The 8,837-nt window shown below is 37.0% G+C and overlaps 1 pseudogene; it reads left to right on the plus strand.

Moving 5' to 3' along the window:
• The first annotated feature begins 1,338 nt into the window (after positions 1 to 1,338).
• LOC119819705 lies at positions 1,339 to 2,771 on the plus strand (annotated as a pseudogene).
• Positions 2,772 to 8,837: the final 6,066 nt, after the last annotated feature.

Raw genomic sequence — 8,837 nt, forward strand, 5'->3', positions numbered from 1 at the left:
GTTAAAGTATCCAGAAAAGGAAATAACTAAGAATTGTATGCATTTCTCTTTTATCATGTTGATTTTTCAATTGCAATATATTAACAAATATTTTCAGATTGGTGGCATAATATATCAACTAGACATACTGTTTATATATATGAGATTTCAATGAGTGGTTTCTTATTCAAAAGAATAGAAGTAAACATGCATGCACAATTTTTTAAAGAACTGAAGAAATAAAAGTGTCTGTTTTATGCAATACAGTTCTATGATATACGAAAGGCAACATCAGAGTCAGTATAAGTAATCACGTGTGGCATTACAGAAAATCAAATTTAAGGCAAATTGCTTTGTTTATTAGGCTTAATAATAAACTCACTACCAAATGAAAATGCATTTTTCAGAATAAGATTTCCCAGCATGCCGCAAGTGGCATAATGATTATTGATAGCGATGGTAAAGTTCAAAACAGCAAAAAGTTAAAACACTGCCGAAATACCAAAAATGGTGGAGAGGAAGTAGAAAATTATGTGAAATGTTAGGGATGTTTCATTCCAGTACCTTGGCCTCATTATATTATCAGCTAAATATAAAATACATAGAGCAGATAAATGTCTCATTAAGTCCTTCACAGTCTTTCTGAGAACTTGGTAGTGGTCTTGAATATGGAAAATAGAGAATTACAGTACAAAAGAGTATTTCAATTTTTTTTTATTAAATCACTATGGGCAAAGCATAGGGGTGCAAGTCATTCATCAATTTTTCATAATTAAGAACTTCTCTACGGTAAGCTTTGGGTAAAATACATATCTCATCTTGGGTATAGGCAAATTATCAGCTGTTCAACATACCTCATATTAGATACCTCTAACTATATAAAAAGATGTTCTCAATTAATGATTTCTGAGTTAATCAGAAACAAGCTATACTAAATACACAGAAACCCCGTATATTTTATTTTGAAGATTTACTTTTCTTTTGTTTGTTTCTCTAAGAGAGTCAGGTGAACGTCACACAGGAGGATGATGGAACAGAAAATAAAGTAAGAACTTACTTGGACAATCAACCCCTACGATCTTGATTATTACATCTGGTGAACATATCAGGCTCTTCCTCTCTATAAAACTGGAAACAAATACCTACAGATGAGTTTTTGCTCTGCTTCTTATTCTGGCCAAGTTCCCATTGCTTCTGCATATACCTGAAAACAACGAGGTAAACCGGATGGCACTACCTTTCTCTCCAAAACGTAGCCAGGCTTAAAATGCCTACGTCGAAGACAAGTCACGGAGCACGGAAAACATCATCAAGGATGCTTGTTAACAATGCAAACATGAATGGAAAAGAGCTCTAGCGATGTCAGAGGGGCAGCAGTGCTCACAGCAACTGAAGCACAAACACCGAGCTTCCCTTTCAGAGGCAAGTGAGTCTCAGATTGACAGGCAGCTGCTGATTGCTTCTGTTGAAGCCCGAGCAGGATGATGGTTAGTTTGCAAGTAAAAGCAGATGAAGGAGGACATGAATCACAGTCAAATCTTCGGAATGTGGGTAAGCCTTAAATTATAAATGGCTTGTGATTGACTGGCCACAAGCAACTTATTAAAAATGTACATATGATGAGGAGAGACGGGAACTGGATCAGAGGAGAGCAGCTGATCATAACATCTCACGCTAAAATGGGAAGTGGGAGTTGGGAGACGTCACAGTGCAGGATCCAGAAAGGAAGCCCGTGTTGTGTAGGGAACTTGGCATGTTGTAGTCACAGGATGGCCCATCCAAGGACAAGGCTTCCGTTGCAGATACAACTATCAACATTAATGAGAGTGCAAAGTGCTCAGATGAAGAAATTAAATAACCACCCATCTGAGGACTTGCAAGGTGATAGTAGACACAAACACGTCCCATGGAGAAAAGGCTGTCATCACGGTGACATCCTAAGGCCAAGGGTTCATCTGTGATATTCCAACCCAGAGTGACCTGTCACAAGTATGCCCAGAAGATGTCTACAACAGGAAGAGGTGGCGGCGGTGGCGGTGGTAGTAGCGGTGGCGGAGGAGGCGGTACGAATCAGCTGCTGGCAGAGACAAGGCCAACATTGCGGTGCAGCAAATCAAGCGGGAGTTCAAGAAGGTGCTGAAGAGCGAGGAGACGAGCAAAAATCAAATCAAAGTGGATCTTGTAGATGAGAATTTTACATAATTAAGAGGAGAAATAGCAGGACCTCCAGACACACCATATGAAGGTGGACGATATCAACTAGAGATAAAAATACCAGAAACATATCCATTTAATCCCCCTAAGGTCCGGTTTATCACTAAAATATGGCGTCCTCATATTGGTTCGTCACAGGGGCTATTTGTTTGGATATCCTGAAGGATCAGTGGGCGGCAGCAATAACTCTCCGCGCGGTATTATTGTCATTGCAAGCACTGGTGGCAGCTGCAAAACCAGATGACCCCCAGGATGCAGTAGTAGCAAATCAGTACAAACAAAATCCTGAAATGTTCAAGCAGGCAGCTCGACTTTGGGCACATGTGTATGCTGGAGCATCAGTTTCTAGTCCAGAATACACCAAAAAAAAAAAAAAAAAAAAAAAAAAAAAAAAAAAAAAAAAAATAGAAAACCTGTGTGCTATGGGCTTTGATGGGAATGTAGTAATAGTGGCCTTGTCTTCAAAATCATGGGCTGTAGAGACTGCAACAGAACTGCTTCTGAGTAACCAAGGCATGGGAGCCGCTGCCAGCCAAACTCACCTCTTCTTGAGGAGCACCAACACCTGTTATTTTTAGGATTCTGCATAAATTTCTTTTAAACTGGCATTCTTGCCTAATGATGTTATCTAGGCACCGATGGAGACTGCAGAACAACAACAACAAGAACAAAAAACACAAACGAACAAAAAACCAAAAACCAAATTCCCAGCTCTGTAAATAAAGCTAATTAAATGTCTGTGTAAATTTAAAAAGAAAAAAAAAAGTTTGTCTACAACGTAGTTTATTCCTGAGTCTGAAATACCTGTGAAACCTTTTTCTTAACAGAATGGCAGAATCTGTGGACCTTTTTGCCTTCCAGAGTACAAGCTGACAGGAGCTGGTTCTTAGCCCATTTCTTACCTTCTCATTAATTAAACATATTCATTTATTTTGCATCCCAATCACAGTTTCCCCCATCCTCTTCCCTCATTTTCTCTCTCCCACCTTCCCTCCTTCACTTGCCTCCCTCCCCCCAATTCACTTGTAGGTTTGTTTTCAGAAGGGCAGGCCTCTCATGGATATCAACAAAGCATGACATATCAAGTTGAGGTAGGACTAAGTTCCTGCCCTAGTATTAAGGCTTGGTAAAGCAACCCAATATGAGGAATAGGTTCCCAAAAGCCTACAAAGTGTCAGAAAGAGGTCCTGTTCCCACGGTTAGGAGTCCTAAAAGTAGACCAAGCTATAGAGATGTCGCACATATTTAGAGGGCCTAAGTTGGCTCCTTAGCTATCCGTCCAGTGTCATTGAGCTCCTGTGAGCCCAGGTTAGTTGTCTCTGTGGGTGTCCTTGACCTTCTGTGGTTCCCTTGACCCTTCTTCCTTCCTTTCTTCAACAAGATTCCTGGAACTCTGCCCAGTACTTGGCTATGGATCTCTGCATCTGCTTTCCATCAGAAGGCTCTCTGCAGACAATTAGGGATAGTCACCAATCTCTTTACAAGAAATGGCTAGTAGAGGCACCCTCTCTTAGCTTGGATCATCCTTGTAGATTTTTAGGAGTTTTCTTGAACCAAGTTTCTACCTGAATCTGAAATGCACTCCTCATAAAGATATCGCTTTCATTATTGTCCCTCCTCCCTCAATCCTGTTCCCAACCTGATTCCTCATGTTTCTATCCCCACCTGACCTTAGTCTACTCAGGGGATCTCTTCTATTTCCCCTTCCCAGGGATATCAAATCACCCCTCATTGGGCCCTGCTTGTTACCTAGCCTCTCTCGGGCTGTCTATTGCAGCATGGTTATCCTTTACTTCACAGCTAATATCACTTATGAATGAGTGCATATCATGGTTTTCTTTTTGGGTCTGGGCTACCTCACTTGGGATATTTTCTAGTTCCATTCACTTGTTTGTAAACCAATGTACATACAAGTATGCATTTTTGAAATTCAGATAGAAGTGAAAATGAACAGAACAGTTTGGATGATTATAAATCATAAACTGCTCATTATGAAATTACTCTGAGAGGTCATTTACTTCAAGGTGCCTTTTCTTATTCATGGGGAAAAAGTGTAACCCAAGGCCTGCAGCCGAAGTAATCTGGGAATAGATCACTACTTAGCACCTAGATAGCTAGAAATCAGGACTCTTGATTTCTCACACAAGGGAAGAGATTAGTAATGGCAGTTTTCCTGATTGCCATGCTTCATTGAAGAAAAGTGTATATGTATAATTTTCCTCACCCTAAAGAAGAAAATTTTAAGAATTTAACAAATTTTTATTCTAAGAAATGTAAGCTGCTTAAAAGGAGGGGAAAGAAATCTTTTAATTTCAATCCCATTTTCCCCTTCTTGTCATTCACTATCAATTATAACCCAAAGGAAAATTCCGTTTTACTTTAATTTTTTAAATCAAAATCATTTTGATTTTCCAGGCTTATCACTAAATTCATATGCTGGTATACACTTTTATGATTTCATATTAAAATAAAGAGTGAATATTTAGGACATATTGCAAAGCATAATTTATTTTACAAATTCCCTCTCGTTTCCTTCAGTGTTAACAAAACATGCATTTGTAATTAATCTTAATCTGATTACTATCAAGAAACAGAGAGGTTAAGTGAATGGCGCCAGGTCACACAGCAAGTCAGCAGCAATTTTGTAAATGTCTTATTTGAATATAAAAACATTGAGGTGATAGAATAATTATTCAGGGTCATCAGTAGTGGTAACACTTGTCATATTAAGATAAGAATGATGTATTTTAAATCTCATTAGACAACTCCTCATGACAAGAATTTGAGTAGAATAGATTATATTTTTTTTTTTACAAAACTCACTTTTGCATTATTCAGGCTTACAATGAAACACTATGAATCAAATTGTATCTGGAAAAATGTTGCATGAACAGTATTTGACTTTTCTCAGTACACATTATATGCAATCATTGGATAAAATAAAGGCAATTGTTTTCCTTTTGAATTTTTGTAAATTAGCATCAACTCACTAAAGTGTCTGTAATAATATTAGTGTAGCATTATTTAGATAATATAATACATAAATGAACAATATTCTTAATTAAACTCTTCAGTTTGAGTGATGGAAAACGGGAGATGTGGCAAATATTTGTCTATGTTTGATTATAAATTCAAATAACATATGGGCAAAAGTTACTTAGTTTTATAACATCTGGAGTTCACCGAAGAAAGAAGATCACCATGTTCTCTTTGAATCTTCTAAAATCACTAGGGTTTAAAATTAAAGCTTTGTATGAAGTATTTCCTATATGATAAATAAAAAATAGATTGACAGTTTGAGTTATATATAAGGAACACTGAGAAATGTAAGCAACATTTCTGACAAGTCTGTTTGATATACCGTATCATATTATTTAAATATTATAAAATATTTTCAGTACTATTCCACTTTATATATATATATATATATACCTCAAAATTATATAAATTTTTATAATATATGTACATATATCATGCATATTATAGTATATAATATATCATTATAATACAGATTACATATTATTGGTAGTTATGTGTATATTTATGTGCACACACAAAATAAACACAATAGTGAAACTCTGGCAATTCTATATTGAGGGTTAAGCAACAGCTGTGTAATTGGACTTAAGGCCTGCTCAATGGGTATTTCTGCCTGGAAGTATAGCCCTGTCTAACTTATCATTGCTAAAGCGGTCACAAACCTGAGAAGAGAAGCAGTTACCCTAAACCAATATAGTTTCTAACTATATTCTAAATTCTTCACCTCATGTCCACCTATTATTATAGCTCTCATACTCTTAGCAGATGGAGACCGCTGCAGAGATCCACAACTGAGCACAACACAGAGAACATGTGATTGTGAGGTGTCCAGCACCACCTGATACATCCGAAACACAAGAGGTGGTAGAAATATTGCCAGACATCTAAGACTTCTGTTACTAGATAGCATCCTCTACACACTAGAGGGGAAATTCACCCATGAAATCTCAACGATATGGCTGCTTGAAAAAGATCAACATAACAATGACACCTGTGTACATGCCACAACGGATAAGGGAAATCTCAAGTGGTCCCAGTGAAGTGTTACAGGTGGCCAATGACTGTTGAGACAGGGAGAATTAGTGTCCTCTAAGGGTGACCTCCTGCATCAGATGGCCAATCTTAAATGGTCATCTTTAGAATGTGTGCCATAAACAACACTAAAAAGACCCACTAGGTTATATATACACATGCATAAATATATATTCTTGTATATGCATGTACAAAATATAAGTAAAATAACAATATTCATAGAAAATGTGTTGTCATTCTCATAGTTTCCAAGGTTGTATCTTTTATAAGTAGTCAGGAGGTAAGATATTACCCATAATCAATACCCATTTTATAGCCAGCTCTTGATTAAGATTTCAAGGGTAATACATTTGTCAACAACGTGTGACACTTATTTGAAACAAAGTTTTCTCTTAAAAATCGTAAAAATAAAAATATCCAAACAAAGCTAAAAACAAAACCCCTCCTTATTAGTTAACTACAATTCAGTTACTTTGCATTAACTGGAAAATCAATGTCTGTCATATGGCTGTGTATTGATAGATCAGTACATAGCCTCTTCGGTACACTGCCTTACGAGTTACCAGCCTTAGTGTTCATTTCATTGGGCATCTTCATGGCACATCTAAATTATTCTTTGAATATATATAGAAATAATTATGGATGAATGAGCCTTGTGAGGATGTGTTTTGGAAAATGTACTTACCTGAATAGGGTAAAGAGTCATTACCCATGACGACCAAACTCTGAATCAGCCAAGTATTCCCTATAGAAAATGAGCCTACATTCCTTCCAACTCCCATCCCTCCACCTGTTTATTCCTTCTCCATCTTCACTAGGTAGATTTGAAACTGATTTTGACCAATAATATTTTAACCTTCTGCAGGGTAAATGTGACTTATTTCCAAATATTAACTGTTCAATTAATTCAGGAACCCACAATGGTTAATCCACCGCTATTATATCTTCATTGGGAGAAAATCATAACAAGTTATGGTTTAGAGAGGGGTCAGAGTTTCTATGGGCTTTGAAAACTAACCCTTCTGGCAACAAGGCAGTGATTTATTCTTGTATATGATCTATTCCCAAACTTTAAAAGATTTGTGAATTTAGTTTTAAATTATTGTAGTGTCTCTGCATGAGTTGGTGTGTATATGTGCATACAAGAGTCTGCAGAGGCCAGAAGAGACTGTCAGATCCTCTCTGGAATTGGAGTTAAAGATAAGTGTGTGCCACAATGTGGCTTCTCTGATCTTCTTGCAAGAGTAGTAAGCATTCTAGGCTACGGAGCCATCCCTTATTCAGCCCCAACACCATAAACTTCTATTGATATTCAAATATTCTTCTCAGTTGTCTCAGGACATAATCCTTGTTTCTCTTTTGAGGATAATCTGATGTTCTTTTATGGAGAAACTACTGACAAGACCCTATTTTGTTTGTTTGTTTTCAAATGATAACCAAAGAGTTCAAAGCCTGTGTGATTTGTGAAGTGTAGTCTTCCTAATAACATTCAAGTCTTGAGCTTTTCTCTCTTCTCTGGTGGCCAAAAAGGTTGATTGAAACCGAATAAAGAAAAAAGACTGAGACATGCTGCCAATACGTAAATGTCTGAGTAACGCAAAGCCAATGAGACAGGACTAATCCATAATATACTGAAGATCTCTGCTCGTGACAACCACACAGTGCTCTGAAATTTCATCGAACAGATTTGCATTAACCCTAAAATCAATGTCTGTCGTATGACTGAGTACAGTCCTTAACTCTTCTTGTGTTTCCACTTTTGAAAGCTTTTTTTTTTTTTTAAGTCAAGAATTTTTTTGAAAGCTTTTTTAGGGAGACATGCTATAACCTATTTTTCTGGTTAGCAATTCCAATTGTCCCATAAGTAGATTGGGCAATATGACGAGAGATTCAAATATTCTGGTGGAAAAGGGAACAGTTTCCAAATGGATGTCGTGGCTGGGACTGTAGATCAATAAGCAGCAACTTGGTTACTGTTTCCTAATCTTGTTCCACTTACGGTGATTCCCACATAATGTTGTGGAGGAACCAACTGAGCACAATTCAGAAACAGTGGAAGTATGCCAACCAAACTTCTTCTTGATACTCTGATTTCCTGATACACTTTGATCTCTTGGGACTGGCATGTATAATAGCAAAGTTCTCCTATGAAAAGATTATAGTGAAAAGTGAACTCTTGTTTCACAGGCTTCTCTACTAAGAACACAGATGTCAGTCAGTCCTCATACCACCTGAACTCTATGGCCCTGCACACACCTTGCACCCTGAATGAATTTTGCCTTTTGGATATGCTTTGCCCCCTTAGGATACAAAAGGTTTTTTGTTTTGTTTTTTGTTTTTTCCTAAGAAAACACATATACATACAGGGCAAATGATTGTATGAAAAGTTTCTAAAGTCACTATCCTTTGGGAAGTACAGATCAAAATTCACATACAAAAGGTAAAGAATTAGACGTATGTCTCAATAAAAGACATCCAATCTCATTCCATTAAAGGAAATACAATCTCATTCCATAAAAGGAAATACATAATGAAAAAGAAGACAAATGTTGGTGAGAATGTGAAAAAGCTAA

The sequence above is a fragment of the Arvicola amphibius genome, chromosome 7 (genome assembly GCF_903992535.2).
Source record: "Arvicola amphibius chromosome 7, mArvAmp1.2, whole genome shotgun sequence".
Classification (NCBI taxonomy): domain Eukaryota; kingdom Metazoa; phylum Chordata; class Mammalia; order Rodentia; family Cricetidae; genus Arvicola; species Arvicola amphibius.